Source organism: Dromiciops gliroides, chromosome 3 (assembly GCF_019393635.1).
Source record: "Dromiciops gliroides isolate mDroGli1 chromosome 3, mDroGli1.pri, whole genome shotgun sequence".
NCBI lineage: Eukaryota > Metazoa > Chordata > Mammalia > Microbiotheria > Microbiotheriidae > Dromiciops > Dromiciops gliroides.
Genome location: NC_057863.1, coordinates 279,056,778 through 279,075,285, shown reverse-complemented (window position 1 = coordinate 279,075,285; position 18,508 = coordinate 279,056,778). Strand labels below are relative to the sequence as shown.

The 18,508-nt window shown below is 40.1% G+C and overlaps 1 long non-coding RNA gene across 1 annotated transcript in view; it reads left to right on the top strand.

Annotated features, from left to right (window-relative positions):
• LOC122748621 overlaps nucleotides 1-18,307 on the top strand; it is a 141,877-nt gene extending 123,570 nt beyond the window's left edge. Inside the window, exons 5-6 of the long non-coding RNA XR_006355627.1 lie at nucleotides 15,796-15,903; nucleotides 18,199-18,307. This is a non-coding gene — a long non-coding RNA (uncharacterized LOC122748621). The remainder of the gene's footprint in view (nucleotides 1-15,795; nucleotides 15,904-18,198) is intronic.
• Nucleotides 18,308-18,508: the final 201 nt, after the last annotated feature.

Here is an 18,508-nt window from a genome sequence, read left to right as displayed (position 1 = left end):
AAAAGTATTTTGCTTCTGACTGCCCCCTCTGCCAATCTGCCCTCCCTTCTTTCATCCCTCCCTTCTTACCCTCTTCCCCTCCTACCCTCCTGCAGGGTTAAATAAATTCCTCCATCCAATTGAGTGTGTATGTTATTTCCTCCTTGAGCCAACTTTGATTAGATTAAGGTCTTTGAGCCAATTCTGATGAGTGTAAGGCTCATTCACTGCCCTGCTCCTCCCCCATCTCTCCCCTTACTCCATAAGCCTTTTCCTGCTTCTTTCATGTGGGATTTCACCCCATTCTACCTCTTCCCTTCCCCCTCCCCCAGTGCAGTCCTCTAACCCCTCAATTTTACCCTAAAGATGCCATCATGGGGCAGCAAAGTGACACAGTGGACAAAGTACTTACCCTGGACCTAGGAGGACCTGAGCCCAGATCTGGTCTCAGACACAAGACCTTCACCCACTGCTTGACCCCAGGCATGCCACCCAACCCCGACTACCCCACAAAAAGACCCAGATAATGCTTTACAGATATCATCCCTTCATAATCAATTCCCCCCCTGTGCCCTCTATCTAAATTTATTCCTATCATCTGCCCTAATACTGAGAAAGTTCTTATGAGTTAGACGTATCATCTTACCACATAGGAATGTAAACAGTTTATCCTTTTAACATCCCTCTTTATTTCTTTTTCCTGTTTACCTTTTTATGCTTCTCTAGGGTCATGTATTTGAAAGTCAGATTTTCTATTCAGTTCAGGTCTTTTCACCACAAATACCTGAAAGTCGTCTTTTTCACTGAAGTCCCCTTTTTCCCCTGAAAGATTATATTCAGTTTTTCTGGGTAGGTGATTCTTATAATCCCAGTTCCTTTGCCCTCTGGAATATCATATTCCATGCCCTCTGGTCCTTTAATGTAGAAGCTGCTAGATCTTGTGCTGTCCTGACCACGGCTCTACAGTACTTGAATTGTTTCTTTTTGCCTGCTTGTAATATTTTCTCCTTGACCTGGGAGCTCTGGAATTTGGCTATAATATTATTGGAGGTTTTCATTTTGGGATCTCTTTCAGGAGGTGATCAGTAGATTCTTTCAATTTCTATTTTACCTTCTATTTCTAGAATATCAGGGCAATTTTCCCTGACAGGCTCTTGGAAGATGATGTCTAAGCTCTTGTTTTGATCATAGTTTTCAGGTAGTCCAATAATTTTCAAATTATCTCTCCTGGATCTATTTTCCAGGTCAGCTGTTTTTCCAAGAAGATATTTCACATAGCCCTCTATTTTTTTTTATTCATTTGGATTTGCTTTATTGTGTCTTGGTTTCTCATAAAGTCACTAGCTTCCATTTTATCAATCCTAATTCTTTTTTTTCTTTTTCAAGGCAATGAGGGTTAAATTACTTGCCCAGAGTCACACAGCTAGTAAGTGTCAAGTGTCTGAGGCTGGATTTGAACTCAGGTCCTCCTGAATCCAAGGCCAGTGCACTGCACCACTTAGCTGCCCCTCAGTCCTAATTCTTATGCAATTATTTTCTTCAGAGAGCTTTTCCATTTGGCTTTTCAAGCTGTTGACTTTTTTTTCATGATGCTCCTGCATCACTCTCTTTTCTCTTTTCATTTTTCCTCTACCTCTCTTACTTTATCTTCAAAGTCCTTTTTGCGTGCCTCTATGGCCTGAGAACAATTCATATTTTTCTTGGGAGCTTTGGATGAAGGAGCCCTGACATTGCTATCCTCTTCTGAGGGTGCACCTCAATCTTCCTTGTCGCTAAAGAAACTTTCTGTGGTCCACATCTTTCTCTGTCTGCTCATCTTGCCCTTCTTTTACTTGACTTTACTCCTTCTTAAAGCCCTCTCACCAGACTGTGAGCTCAGTTCCAAAAGATGCTAGTGCTGGAGCTGATTCAGAGGCTCCAGAGGTCTCTTTCTCTGACCAGCCTAGGACTCTTTCTCTGGCCAGTCTGCCTGGGGGTGAATCTGTGTCAGTTCAACGTCAGAGTTGAGTTCCACTCCCGCCCCAGCATAGCAGAACCCTCCTGCCAACCTTCTAAGCCATCTTTAGCTGGAAAATAATCTCACTCCATCCTTTTGTGGGTTCTGCTGCTCCAGGTACTGTCTTATGGCATTATTTGAAGGGATTTAGAGGGATTTGGGGGAGAGCACTGAGGAGTCACTGCCTGTCCTCCACCATCTTGTCTCTGCCCAGGAAGTCCCCCTTGTGAGTTCAAAATCTAATGATGCCATTAATTGTGCAACCTTGGGCAAATCACCTCTGCTCTCTGGTCCTCAGTTTCACCGAATCAAATTTACCTCAAGTTTGAAAGATCTGTAAAGACCATCTAGTCTTCACTTGAAAGTTTCTAATGAGAGGTGACTCAATATTTCCCAAGTAGCACATTCCACTTTTGGATGACTATTTGTTAGGTGATTTCCTTTTATATAGAACATACATATCCCTTTCTTCAACTTCTACTCATTTCTCCTAATTCTGTGCTCTGGGGAAGAACCGGAATTAACCTAATCCCCATTTATTTGACAAAGCTACTTGAAGACAGCTATTGTGTGCATTCCAAATATTCTCTTCAGGTCCCCTCTCTTCATGGCCCTTCATGATCCTATTTACTTTCCTTTGGGTGGTCTCCAGGTTCTCAAAAAATCAAAACCAAAACCCAACAACTATATTAAGGAAAAGAGGAGCACCAAAGAAGGATGGGACTGCTGTTCAAAGTAGAAGGAATAATAATGGACAGTGTAGAGAAGGCAAATGAGGCCAAATTCATCCCTGGCTTCACGAGTTTCTCTGAGTCATGTAAAATGGAGCTAGTCTAGAAAGCAGTAAAATTGGACAAAAAGACTGACATAGCCTTATCACAAGTATGAAACTTAACTGCATAAGAACAGTTTAGTTAAAGTGGTTGAAACCTTAACTTAGTTTAATTCATCCACTAACTTCTTGTAAAATAAAATTTTTTTTTGATGACCAAGCATCAATTTTTTTCTCTGCTGCCCCCCACACCCTTCCTCCTCCACTCAAAAAACAAGATCCCTGTAACAGATATGCATAGCCACACTGGCCACGTCCAAAAGGTTATGTTTCATTCTTGCATATTGAGTCTATCACTTCTCTGTGTGGCATCCTTCAGCTTCTGTCCTCTGGAGTTGTGATTGTTCATTGCATTGATCAGAATTCTTAAATGTTTCAAAGTTTATTTTTGTGATGTTTCCTAGTACTGTTCACACTCTGCATCAGATCATACAAGATCTAGTAACTTAACTACTATTATACTCAGAACACATTGACAGAAACAAACCAAATCTGCAATAGTGCTAATTTCCGTTATTCTTTGCCAGGAAGTTGACACTTAAAAATCTGAACATAAAGCAGTTTTCAGAACTTATGAATATAAATTATTCCATTTTACCTTGACTCTGCACTATACCCTCAAATTCCATGTCGTCTGACCAGACATATCAGGGCTTGGGCTTTTCCTCTTGTTGACAGTCATTTTCTCCAATTTAGACCTTTCCCAATTAGCTGTGAACAAGGGACACAGGACCTCCAGGTCTCTTAAATTCATAAATTTTAAATCTTGACACATCCATCTTGAGGCTGATATTTGGCTACCTATGCTCAAGAAAGAAACACAAAACAGAATAAATCGAGCTTTGAAATAATCTCCAGCTCATCTAGTCTATTAATAGTTAATAAACATTTGTTAATAGCTTAGCATGTGCCAGGCACTGTGCTAAATGCTAGGAATACAAATTTAAAAAGAATAATAATCCCTCCCCTCAAGGAATTTATAATCTAATGAGGGAAAAAATGCATAAAGAAAAGCTAAAAGCAGGGAAAACACCAGAAGTAGCCTCTACAGGGGCATGATGTTCCCAGAGTTGAAACCAAGCTAAGTAGTTGATAAAAATTTAAAGAGTTTTGTCTTGAAAGCTCTGAACCTTCTCTAAATGAAGGCTTTAGAGTCTATTGCTCCAGCTGATGGTGCTAAAAAGGTATTAAGGATCAAATTTAGATAAACCTCTGAATTTCTAGTTCTTTTCATACAACAAAAGGGTGTATATGTGTGAGTACTTACATATTTTTGCATAGATATTGTACATATGGGTCATTTTCCTTTTTCTTTGATCTCTTTGGTGAAATAATCTTTTTTGTTTCTACATCAAATTCATTTCTGAATATGTTCCCTTCCTCTCTCCTCCCCAATAAACCATCTTTTGTAACAAAAAAAAATTAAAAGAAGAAAATCAGCTTAGCAAACCTAACCATCACATTGACCAAGTCTGAGAGAATGTGCAATGTTCCAAGTGGCCTTCTTTCTGCATTTGCAAAGACAGGATAGAAGTTAGCAGTTTCATTTTGTTTTTCAGGAACAAACTTGGTCAGTTTCTTTATTTTTGTTGTTGCCATTATCATTCTTTCCATTTACATTGTTGTATTCATTGTGCAAATTGTTTTCTTCTTTGAACCTCTTGTTGGATTTATTTTGTATATACTTATGTATAAATTGTATCCTCTTCCATAGAGTACAAGCTCCTTGTACTCTTTGCATGTAAAAGCAATTTAATAGATGTTTATTGAATTGGATTAAATTAGATAGCCAAAGCTGACATTTTTATTTTCCTGAGCTGTTTAAATGGTAAATGGCAACTTCCTTTGGAAGGGATCTGTCAACTATAAGAAATTCTCATACTCTTTCAGTAGGAGATTGTCTTCAATAAAGCATGAGGTAGCCTAACTCAATATCAACAAAGAACCAGATGAGGAGAAATCTTACCTTTTTTGAATCAGTAGCAAACTGCCTGGACTCATGATCAGCTAAAGTTAATGGTACCTTGGAGTTCTTTTGCCTATCCATCAGGCTTGTCCAGGGAGCTGGTGGATCAGTATGTCTTGGGGCTTAAGAGTGTCTTGCAGAGCCAAGTCATGGAGCACCCAAGCCTTTGTTGCTAATTATGCCACCTGAGTTTGGAAAACCACATTAGCTCTTCTGGTAGTGCAACATTCTTCTTATGTAAAATAATACTTGGAGAGTGTCTACTCTGTGCCTTTCTTCTGAGGGTGGGGGTGGATCATGGTTTCCTTAAGGTGTGGGAGGTAAAGAGTCAATAGTCAATTATACTAATTTTTTTTTTTTTTTGCAGGGCAATGAGGGTTAAGTAACTTGCTCAGGGTCACACAGCTAGTAATTGTCAAGTGTCTGAGGCTGGATTTGAACTCAGGTCCTCCTGAATCCAAGGCCAGTGCTTTATCCACTGTGCCACCTAACTGCTCAAAAGCTATGTTTTAATAACTTTTTGAAAATTATGTTTTCTTTATTTTTTGCCATTTATGAGATTTGATTTTTCACACATAATGTAAATTCATTTCCTAAGTATACTGTGTAGGCCATTATGGTATTGTAAATTAAAAACAAAAAATAAAGGAGTTATTAAATATTGAACCCCCTTCATGACTTTTGGTCTACCCTGTATAAATTATTTTTCTGGTGGTGGTATTCACTTCACTCTGCATCTGTTCATGACAGTTTTTCTAAAATGGTTCCTGTCATAATTTCTTATAACACAATAGTATTTCATCATATTCATATATTGTGATTTGTTCAACCATTATCCAATTGGTTGGCATTCCCTGAATTTCCAGTTCTTTGCTGCTACTAGAAGAACTGCTACAGATACTTTTGTAAATATAGGAACTTCCCCCTTTTGCTTTGATTTCTTTAGGTTGTAGGACATGGCATGCTAGAGTCAGCTCATAGGAGTAACAAGAGTTTTCAGGGTGAACATTTACAAATCAGAAATTGGCAAATGCTGGGGGGCAGAGCCAAGATGGCAGAGGAAAGGCTGTGACTCTCAGAAACTGGCAAATGTCATAAATTAGGATGGGCAGCTAGGTGGTGAAATGGATAGAGTTCCGGGCCTGGAGTGTCATCTTCTTGAGTTCAGATTTGATCTCAGACATTTACTAGCTGTATGACCTGGACAAGTCACTTAACCCTGTTTGTTTCTGTAAAATGAGCTGGAGAAGGAAATGGCAAAACACTCCAATAGATTTGCCAAGAAAACCCCAAATGGGGTCATGAAGAGTCAAACAGGATTGTACAACCAAGAAGAGATTAGGACTTTATTTATTGTTCTGTTGATTGCCTAGACTTAAGAAAGTGATGGAGAAAATATAATAGATTAAACTTAGAAGTGTGTCAAGTTCATTTTGGTTTTCCCCCAGAGATCTGGTTGTTAAACATTTACTAGCATGCCATTGGGTATTGGCCTAGCCACAATACTATTGGATCAAAGGATATGCATAATTTAGCAGCTTTTGGAATATAGTTCCCTAAATTGCTTTCTATAATAATAATAATTATTATTATTAAATAATTTACAATTCCACAAACAGTGCACTAGTGTTGACTGTTTTCCTGTAGTCCCTCTGGCATTTGCCATTTCACTTTTTTGCCAATTTGGTGGGTGTGAGATACAACATCAGAGTTGCTTAAATTTGCATTTCTCTAATTATTAGTGATTTGGACAGTTTTTGGATAGGGCAACTGAGAACTTGGACATCCTTATCATTTTTAGGAGAGATTGGGGGAACTGGAAGGAGTTGAGGGACTGGATGGTAGGGTAGAGAGATGCAGATAGGGTAAGTTAGGTGTTAAGGGTTAAAATTCTAGCTAAACTGTCTAAAATATCTAATGAGTGGTCGCCAATAAATTATAAACTTTAGCAAGAGTTAGGCTTTTAAGCATTTATTAAGGAAAACAAGAATTTGGTAAAGAGAGAGAAAGGCCTAGATTCCTATCTATTAAAGGGAGAGCACATTTCTAGCTCCGCTCTCCACCCGAGTCCAGAGGAAAGAGCCCCAGAGTCAGCGCCAGTCTCTTCCTTCCTCCTCCCACTAGTCCTCGTCACTTCCTCCCGCCAAAGAAAAGATTCCTGGTCTTGCCCTCAAAGACCTTCGCTTCATGGGCAGAACTCTTCTACAGTAAGTATCCAGCAGGTGGCGTCATTCCAATCGTTACATAGGGAAAGTTTAGCTGAAAAAGCAGTGGAATACCTACACTCCCTTCTTCCCTCCAAAGGGCCTGTAACCTTGTTGACATAGATTTGGAACAGACAATTCTGTTTTTCAGTTGCATAGATGATAGAGTGCTGGGCTTGTAGTCAAGAAGACCTGAGTTCAAATGTGACCTTAGACACTTAACTAGCTGTGTGACCCTAGAGAAGTCACTTAACCCTGTTTGCTTCAGTTTCCTCATCTGTAAAATTGTCATGGAGTAAAATGGGGTAGGGAGTTTGGGAAGGGGATAGGGGTTTGGGATCCTTAGGAATTCCTCTTTAAAGAATTACACCCTCTTGCACACAAAAGCAATTAGGGAAGGGAAACCATGAAAGAAGTCCTTGGACTTCCCATGGGGAGAGGGCATGGCACAGAGCGTGGCTCTCAGATACCAATCTCCTCGAGCAGGAGACAGGCAGGTACTTTTATAGAGGACTGATGGGGGTGACCATCTGACTATGGAAAGTTCCCTTAGTGAGGGAGGACCATCCCCCACTGGTGGTGGCTGGGGGAATTGGGTGAGCAGTGGCTACTGATCTCTCAAACCATCTCTCTCCTCAGGACACAAAGGAAGCAGCCACACCCAAACTTATCTCCCCAGGGTTGAGGGAGACTAGAATGAAGGGTGGAGGTCCCGAAGCTAGCTCTGTCCGATCTGGTTCCACTTATCTCTTTAGGTGTGTCTGTCTTTAGGATTAGTTTCTCAAGGAGAAGATTCTTTGATGTGCCCCAGAGAACTTCTGGGGTGCCCTGGGCCCATAACAAAATGAACTAGAGAAGGAAATGACAAAGCAACACCAAATGAAGTTACAGAGTCAGACACGACTGAAAAGACTCAACAACAATTAAATACATTTGTATTACATATTTATCAAAAGTGGAAAAGGTCCTTTTTGGGGAGCATTCTAGAGTTAATATTATGGAGCATGGAAAAAATTCTGGCAAAGAAAATTCTCATTAAGACCATATGCTGTATTTCTAATCTATGGATCTCCTAAGTACTTTACCAACATTTAATTCATTTTTACAACATCCCCTTGAGGTACTTGAAGTGCTGAACCGTTAGCCCCTATTTAGGGATGTGAAGGAATTTTAAAAGGGAGAGGGTTAAATGGCTCACCCACAGTCACACAGTGAGTCAGTGACAGAGCCAGGGTGAGAATTCAGAATTCAACTCGAGTTTCTGTGCTGAGATCCCTGGGGGCACATTTCCTTTCTCATTTGCATAAACCATCAACATTTTTTTTGAGCTTGTGCTGAGAAAGCCCTTAAAAAAAACCAGTGGAAACTCCCTTTCCCTTCTGCTCTCATATGAACCAAATTCTTTAGTTTTAACAGGGATACTTGTTTTTTGTTTTTCCTAAATTGAAGCCTTGTCAGGAGGGGCCATGCATTTGTTTAGAGGCAATGGCAAAATATGGGCTCAAATTAAATGAGCTCATTGGAAGACTGCATGAACCATAATTTTAGAAACAAGTTGCAAAACACACCTGATGACAACAACCTACTATTTTGATTTTGGCTAGTTATCAGAAGAATGAGAAAGGGTGTGCATGTGGAGACAGTGCCTTCTAAAATATATTTTCTGCTTAGATCTGGAAATGGGAAGCTAGGGCTTTAAGAAAAACAGAAGCTCTTTGAAATTTCATTTTGGAAATATGTGAGGACCCTGTGCTGCAGAACAGTGTATGGATTGAGGCTTCTAACCACCACAGTAATTAGACATCACTCACAATCCCTGCATAGTTAGAAAATTCTTAGCTTATGATCTCATCTGTCAGATGGGCCTTAGGTATCTCTGGTATTGAGGTTTTAGGGCATGAACTGCTCTTCCCAAAACCCCAAATCAGTATTTACCCCTTTGTTAATGTTCAATATATGGCAATAATCCTTTTGAAAGTGAAAACATATGTATCCTGTTGGGGAAAAATCTTCCCTCTCTACCAAATGCCTACTATTTGATAACCTTTGATAGCCTTTTTTTCTTAACCTTAGAAAATTCTCTCTTGTCTCTGTCTCTCTTTCTTTCTGTGTCTCTTTGTGCACACACACATATCACATATATATGCAAGAGTGAGGGCTGGGACTTCCTGACTGAATTAATGAATCAGAGGGAGGAACTAGTTGTTTTTTGTTTGTTTGTTTGTTAGTGAGGCAGTTGGGGTTAAGTGACTTGCCCAGGGTCACACAGCTAGTAAGTGTTAAGTTTCTGAGGCCAGATTTGAACTCAGGTACTCCTGACTCCAGGGCCAGTGCTCTATCCACTGCGCCACCTAGCTGCCCCGATGAAGTAGTTGTTAACAAAACCTTAGACATTTCTTTTGAATCAGTCTTTCAATCAAAGGCATTAAATTTGGTGTAAGGACTAGGAGGCTTCAAGCCATTGGAAGAAATGAAGTGATACTATACAAAAAGTGTAACAGGATCAGCTGAGAATATGCAGTCATAGTTTGTGGGGTCTCCAATAAAATAAAATAACAAGCTAGTTTGGAACCAAGCATTTCAGTGTCTGACCAGCATAGAGGAAAAAATACTTCTCTCCAAGCCTCTAAGAGGGAATCACTTAGGGGAGGAGAAGAGATGCTGTCTCCTTTCTCCTCTCTTTGATCAGAAGATGCCCATGTGAACTTCTAAAGATCAGAAGATTTTGGATTTCCCACAGGAATCCTAGTCGTGTTTGCAGAATCAATGGCAGTTTCTACAGTGGGAGCTGAGGATAAATTATGCACTAGGAAAGGGAGCTGCAGCATTTTACAAGCTGTTAGCCATCAGAAAGCCACACCATTCCTAGGGAGAACCTCATGAAGGCCCCATGAAGGGACTTATAAGAAAAGGACATATTAAAGGAGTTGCAATTTTTTACTCCTTTACCACATGAAATCTATAACCTTGAACCCACTTTCCCTTAGATTCCAAATGCACTTGTGGGAGAGTGTCACAGACTTTTGGAAGCATGTTTGATACCAATTGTAAGTTTAGCTGACTGATATAAACTACAATCTTTGAGGGAAATGTTCCAGTGGGGATTTACAAGCTAGAGTACTCGAACCCCTCCCCACCATCTCCTCATGTTTTAACCCTTCTTCCTCAGGGGAGAGATAATAGTCCTGTTTTTCAGATTCCACCTGCTAGCTACTAGTCCTAGTTTATAATGAGAAAGTAAGCCCAGAGCCTATGTTACACATATGTGCACATGCATACTTAACCATTACATATATGTATACGTAGGGGCAGACATTCACCTATATTTAAGTATGCATTTGTGTGTGTATACACAGGTGCATGTATATATAATGTGCCTTTCATTGGAATTGCAAGGGATATGAAAGAATCTTCCCCAGAATCAACCAGCATTGATCATGTGGAACTGGGGATTGTGGGACTGTTTCATGCAGAAAGATTCTAGAAAGCACAGCGTAAGGAAGCAGGTTTGGAGTTCATGTGGCATCCTCCATCTTGGCACCACTTAGGGGAGATTCTGGGTACCCAGGTGTCTTCACCCTCTGCCTTCCAGTTTTCCATCAGAGATATTACCACAAGCTTTTGAATTTCAGTCAGAGGTCACTGGAGGTGTCTACTGCAATAAGGACAATGATGGATATTACCTGAGTGTCCCTCAGAGACATTACCCTTCTTCCTTTGGAGTTGGTGCAAGAAGCTACTTCTCTGAGGTCCAGTGTTCCCTCTTTCCCTGAAGAAGGAATGAATCTAAACAGAAAAGCTGGTTTCTACTCTTGCAGTCAGAAGTACCTGGTACTGACCACTGTTATAGCTGACAAACTGTTTCCCTTTGACATTTTTGTTCTCTTCCCCATTACTGTGTTGTCTATTCTCCTTTATATAAAAGAAATTAGTGACCACTCACTAACTCACTAATCAGTGCTAGCATTGTGGGAAGAGGCTGGGGAAGCTGGTTAGCCAAGGGAAAGCAAAAGCTACAACCAGCCTGTACCCAGAAGCTTGAGGGGAAGTAATAAAAAAATAATAATAATCTCCCCTGGGAGACTGCAAACGTTTTTGATCACTCTATGACCATATTGATTATCCAGCTCAAAGTTGATTTACAGGAGAGAGTGTAAGCAGAGTGATATTAACAACCTGAAGGGATAGGGATTGGACATGTGATTTCATGGGTTTAGGGATCTCTTGATGAGGCAACTCCATCTTCCAATATAGGTTGACACCTTCTGACAGGGAACACATAGTCTTAGAGAGTTGCCTTGTGAGGTTGAGTTATCTAGGGTCACACAGCCACTACATGTCATCCTCGGCACCTAAAGAGATAAAAATCCCCTAGACAAGCTAGCCCTCAATAAAGGGAGTTAGTTGTGTTCTGCTGCACTATGTGGATTTCCTTTTGGATTCCTTTGTAGGAGGAGTAGATGGTATTCAGAGAGAACTAGCTCCTCTGGTGCAAGGACCTTTTCAGGGATGCTCACCCACTTTTGGCATCTGCCTGTCACTCAACTCTCACCTGTGGCTTTAAGGAGCTGTAGCATAGTCAACAACTACACCCCAGTAGAACTGTTTTGGCAGATGGGCTACACCAGGCACTCTATCCACTGTGGCTGCCACGTAGCTGCCCAGAGTTAAAAGTGAGAAACATTAGGGAGCAACTACAGATTTGTGAGGGGCAGTTAGGTGGTTCAGTAGATAGAGTGCCAGGCCTGGATCAGCAAATACATTGGCTGCATCCTGGGCGGGGCTTTACAAAGGTAAGCCCTGGAGACTGTGAGACAGTCCATGCTGGGAGCTAGCAGTCAAGGAAGAATCCCATCCTCAGAAGGAATAATTTTGAAGAGGTAAGAGTTTTGTTTCTTCCCTTTCCTCCTTTTGACCATGACAATGCAATTAGTCACCTGGAGTTGGAGACGGCACATTGAGTAGCAGGACTTCTAAATTGGAGAGTAGAGACATCTCTCTCTCTCTCTCTCTCTCTCTCTCTCTCTCTCTCTCTCTCTCTCTCTCTCTCTCTCACACACACACACACACACACACACAAAGAAGCAGTCACTGGAGGATGGAAGCAGCTTCAAGGAGCAAGACCTTAGTCAGGAGAGAAGAAAACCGAAGAGAGAATTAGCATTGGCAATGTAGAGTCAACTTAAGGAGATCAGACCCTGGTAGCCCTGGCCTCAGAATGTAGCATCCCCTGCCTATCAACTGGGGAAGGGCTGGACAAGATGTGGTATATGATTGTGATAGAATACTATTGTGTTGAAAGAAATTATGAGCAGGTAAATTTCAGAAAAACCTGGAAAGACTTATATGAACTGATACAGTGAAGTGAGCAGAACCAGGAATGTTGTAAACAGTAATAGCAATATTGTAATGATGATTAACTAGCTATTCTGAGCATTACAATGATCCAAGATGATTCTAAAGCACTTATGTTCAAAAATGCTATCCATCTCCAGGGAAAGAATTTATGGAGTCTGAATGTAGATCAAAGCATACTTTAAAATTTTTTTTTTAAGTGAGGCAATTGGGGTTAAGTGACTTGCCCAGGGTCACACAGCTAGTAAGTGTTAAGTGTTTGAGGCCAGATTTGAACTCAGGTACTCCTGACTCCAGGGCCAGTGCTCTATCCACTGCGCCACCTAGCGCCCCTATTATTTTCCAGTTACATGTAGAGATAGCTTTCAGCATTTGTTTACATAAGATTTCCAATTTCAAATTTTTCTCCCTCCCTCCCCTCCTTCCCCCCTCCCCCAGACAACAGGCAATCCGATACAGGTATATATATATACACACATATATATATACACACATACATACATACATATATGTATGTATGTATATATATGTATATATATACATAACAACATTAAACATTTCTGCATCAGTAAAAAGCATACTTTTTTAAAACTTCATTTTTGTTTTTTGGTTTGTTTTGGTCTGTGTTTTCTTTTGCAGCACAGCTAATATGGGAATATGTTTTTCCATGACTGCACATGTATAATCTATATCAAATTCCTTACTTTCTCAAGGAAGTGAAAGGAAAGGAGGGAGAAAATTGGAAAATGTTTAAAAAAACCCACAGATGTTAAAAATTATTTTTACATGTAATTTGTTTTGTTTGTTTTTGTTTTTGTTTTTGCAGGGCAGTGAGGGTTAAGTGACTTGCCCAGGGTCACATAGCTAGTAAGTGTCAAGTGTCTGAGCCCAGATTTGAAACATTGTTTGTTTGTTGGTGTTAAACAAATATTTAGCTCAACAGAACTCAATGGATCTTTCCTTTTTCTCATTCACAATGAAAACCAGATTCATTGTTTCAAATTGTCAGTATTTAAAATAATGAGAAAAGAGATACAGGCCAGATAACTTTTTGTTTTGTTTTGGTTTTTGTGAGGCAATTGGGATTAAGGGACTTGCCTAGGGTCACACAGCTAGTAAATGTTAAGTGTCTGAGGCTAGATTTGAACTCTGGTCCTCCTGACTCCAGGGCCAGTGCTCTATCCACTGTGCCACCTAGCTGCCCCCTTTTTTTCTTTTGTTTTGTTTTGTTTTTTCAGGCAAGGTAACTTTTACAAGGAGAGTATTACTTAAAAGGATTTTGGCAAGAAGGACTATGAGAAAATAAAGTAAGTAAATGGGCTTTGTGTGTCTGAAGTCTCATATAATCCATTATAAGGTAAAGCCAGCAACTAAGGCTTCCTCCTCTTAAAGAAAGGATGGAAGGGAGGAAGGAAGGAAGAGAAATGAGAATGGCATTAAAATACTATAGCTAGCATCTGTATAACACTTTAAGGTTTACAAAGCACTTTACATATATTATCTCATTTGATTCTCACAACAACCCTATTTTACAAATAAGGAAACTGATGCTAAGAGAGGTTATATGCTGTGCATAGAGCAACCCTGCTAGTGTCTGAGGTAGGATTAGAACTCAGGACTTCTTGACCCCAAATACACTCCATCTTGCCACCTAGAGTTTAATACTCCATTAATCCATCCTATGCAGCAAAATGCTAAGAAACTTTTAGTACTGCCTAGATTCCATAAAATCTTATTGTTCTCTCTAGATCTATGGAATTTATTATGCTTGTACCTAGGTTATTCCTGACAAAAGTAATGGCCAAAGGTAAAACTAAATACATTCCTCACCAGAGCTCTTCATGGTACTGTCTTTTCTTTTTTGGTGGGTGGGTGGGTGCATAGGAGGGAATTATTAGCCCCTCTTTCCCTCCCTATGGGGGGTGTGTAAAAATCACAACTATATTAACAAATATATATATATATATATATAGTCAAGCAAAATAGATTCCCATGTCCTAAAACATTTTCCGCTGTGTATTGAGTCTATCACCTTTCTCTTAGGAGATGAGTAACACGCATTATAAATTGATATTTTGGAATTATGTTTGGTCATTACTTTGAATCAAATGACTAAGTCTTTCTAAGTTTTTTTTTCTTTATACTATTGTTATTGTACATAACTGGGCTTGCAACCAAGCCTGGAGGCATTTTGTATGCTACTCTGTTTGCAAAGAAAGACATAATTCCCAAGACATAGTGCTGAGTATTTGTGATGGATGAAGTTGGTATAAGAGCTTCTTCAGTGAGAGATGTGCATAATTCTAGACACTCTCCAGAAGAGAAATACATTAAATAATTTTGGAATCTGCAGACATGAAGGGGAAGCAGGCTCCTTAATATTTCCTCATTTCCAAGTTGTTCTTCTGGAGAGTCCAGATACTGTCCCCTTAGGTAAGATTAGAGTCTCCTTCTTGGGTTGAGTTGGATGGGGCACCTCTGACTGGTTGAGAAGTTCTCTTTCAATGTGACATGGCCAGTGGCAGGGGCAGGGGTTCCAGAGAAGAAGGAAGAAAGATAAATTCCCTCCTTCCTCCTGAGAGTAATTTCCTCTCCAGAACTGGTTTCTTCCTCTACTCCTGGGTCCAACTTATAGACTGACAACATAACTCACAGCTAGCTGATTTTGATTGGCTGATTGTTCAGCCAATCCCAAGCTGTTCCTCTAGTTACATCAGAGACAAGTGTTCATAATAGACATAATGGTAATATCACATCATTTATGATTCCATCCTTTGTACTGTTTCCCCTGTTAAACATTTACTGTTCTCAATAAACCCAAATGCCTTGGGGAATATATGTTTGTCCATAGTCCCAAATTCTGGATACCTCCCTATTGACTTTGGGAGGCTCAAGCATTTTCCTTTTGAATGCATTCCCTAGGACCTTGTACTAAAAATTCTCAAAAAATATCCTGTGGCCCAATTCTTGAATAGTCTAGAAACAAACATTATTTTACCAAGAAACAAGTCTACCAAACATACCCTGGGGTTAGGGATTATATACACCTAGAAAACCATGGTAATACAATTTAACAAAGAAACATCATTTTACAAAATTCTCATGTTGATACTTATCATGGTGCTTGCAAATGCTTGCCACAATGCAAAAACAACAAAAGAAAGAAAAGGGAAAAAAGAAAATCAAATTTCTCCTCTCAGAAGGAAAACCTGATCCCTTTAATTTCCAGAAGAGATGGTACTCTCTACACAGAGATTAGGGACCTGGGGTTAAACTAGAAGTCATTCCTTCAACTTGAGTTGAAAAACCAAACTGTCTGAGGTGAAACTTGAGTTCAGTGTCTGCTGGAAAGATCACTCAGATGGGCTCTGAGGGTCTGATTCTTTGCTTGGTTTGACTGTTAATTGTCAGCTCTAGTTTTCTATCGAATCCATCCATACTCAACTGTCTTCTCTCTTGCCAGAGCTTTCAACCTCCTGTGATCAGTTTGTTTAGAGGGTGACTGCTTCCTCAACCATATTTTAAATCTTCTTGAACTAAATCAACTATTGGATGGATTGCCTTCTTCAAGGTGAGTATTTCCACTGTCATTTCCACCTTTTGTTCCCCCCACTCCCCACCCACCCAAGAGCTATTCTCTCTCAGGAGCTAGGTTCTTTCTTCACTATTACTTCCTGGTCAGTAAGGCCTCCCTGCCTCTAGGGCTTAGTTATTAATAGTTCCAGAGAAGTGTCCAATCTTATCCTTTTGATTCAGCAAAATAGTGGCCTTAATTCATAGTCTTAAAGGGATCACTGGGTGTTAACAACTTACTACCCCATCAGGCCTATGAGCATATCCCATCAACTCAGGGAGGGGAACAGGAAACCAAATCTTCTTCCCCTTTTGTTTGTGCATATGAGTTCATGTGCGTAAGTATATCTATGTGTACATATACACATACATGTATTTTATTTGTAATATTTTTGGCAAAATAAAATTTCTCATGGGAAGCTTTTGCTAACTTGTCATTGCTATTTGTACCAGTTCTCCATACAGAAACCATGAGGCCAAAGAGTGGTCAGTGGTCATATTTCTAAGAGTTTGATCATACAGATGTTTGTAAAATGGACTTAAACTGAATGTACTAGAAAATGGAAAGTAAGTAAATATGGAGAGAAAACATCTAAACTTAGGTTTTGGGGAAAATAATTATAAATAATTGCATAGTTAAATTTGCAGAGATAGTTATACACATAGATTTAGGAAAACTTATTTAAGCTGACAAGGCAACAAACATCATTGTTACAAGGATCATCCCAGGTTTAGAGCTGGAAGAATCAGCAGATCATAAGTTTATAAGAATCATAAATTTAGTCCTTAAGAAAGGATCTTGGTTTCTCATAAAGTCACCAGCTTCCATTTGTTCAATCCTAATTCTTAGGCAAATATTTTCATCAGAGAGCTTTTGTACCTCCTTTTCCATTTGGCCAATTTGGCTTTTCAAGCTGTTGACTTTTTTCTCATGCTTTTCCTGCATCACCTTCATTTCTCTTTCCATTTTTTTCCTCTACCTCTCTAACTTTATCTTCAAAGTCCTTTTTGAGCACTTCTATGGCCTGAGACCAATTATATTTTTCTTGGAAGCTTTAGATATAGGGGCCCTGACGTTGACATCTTCCTCTGAGGGTGCACCTTGATTTTCCTTGTCACTAAAGAAACTTTCTATGGTCTTCACCTTTCTCTGTCTGCTCATCTTGCCTTTCTGTTATTGTTTTTTTTTTTGTTTGTTTTGTTTTGTTTTGTGGGGCAATGGGGGTTAAGTGACTTGCTCAGGGTCACACAGCTAGTAAATGTCAAGTGTCTGAGGTTGGATTTGAACTCATGTCCTCCTGAATCCAGAGCTGGTGCTTTATCCACTGCGCCACATAGCTGTCCCCTTGCCTTTCTTTTACTTGACTTAAAGTGGGGACACTATTTCTAGGCTGCACTATACCAAGCTTCAGAAGGTCTCAGGTGGTATGATTTAAGGAAGAGCAGGTTCTTTACTCTCCTGGCCTGTTCCCTGGTCCATAGATGACCCCAGACCAACTTGCTAATCAACCAGCTTTGTGTGTTGTGGTTGTCAGCTTCAATGAGCCTGTGCCCCTTCCCTGCCTGGGCCACTGCTACTCAAGCCTACCTCCTGGTTCTCAGGAGGGGTGAAAAACCCTAGTTCTGCCTCAGCACCAGCAAAGACCCCTGTAATCTCCCCTTTACCAAGGGCTCAGCCCTCTCACCAGACTGTGAGCTTAGTTCTAGACGTCAGAGGCTCTTGGGGGTCTCTTTCTTAGGTGAGGCCTTCCTCTGTGTCAGGGTGTCTGTGGGGTTGGGCTCCACTCCTGTCTCAGTACAGCAGCTCCCTCCTTCTGACCTTCCAAGCCATCCTTGGTTGGAAGATGATTTCAGCACATTCTTCTGTGGGTTTTGCTGCTCCAGGAATTGTCCTATGGCATTATTTGGATGATCATGTCATGAGTTCGAGAGCTCACTCCTTAAGAAAGGATATTAAAGATAGTCTTTATTTTACAGGTGAGGAAATTGAGTCATTTGAGTCAGAGGGCTGATGGGACTTCCCCACAACTAGTTAGTAGCTGAGTGGGAATTTGAAGTCAAAGTCTTTGGATTCCAGGGTTTCTTTCCACTATACCATAAAACCTTTGATTTATACCACAAAACTTCTGGCTCAAACTCATGGAAAAGACCAGCAGGTGCCATTGAACAACATGGATTCTGTTTCTCATCAAGTAGGGTTCAGTGAATTCTTTCTTTTATTTTATTGTTTTCTTTTTTGGAATTCTTTCTTTTTATGATAATTTTTATAATAATTCTTTCTTTTTCTTTGAAGGGAGGATGGGGAATGGACCTGTGATTTCATTGAATTCCTAGGAATGCAAAGTCACTCTACCCATGTTGGTTGCCATCTTCTCTGCCACTTGTAGCCTTGGGGAGTTGCCCAGGACATGAGAAGTTAAGTGATTTATTTGCCTGGGATCCCACAGGCAACGTGCTTCAGAGGTGGCACAGTTTGGAGGCTTTCTAAATTTGTGAAGGCTTCTGGTTGATATATAATTACCATCCATACATGAGATCTGCTGACTATGGAAAGAAGAAGCTTCATTCTGCTGCTCTTATTTATGGGTGTCCTGTACTCACTT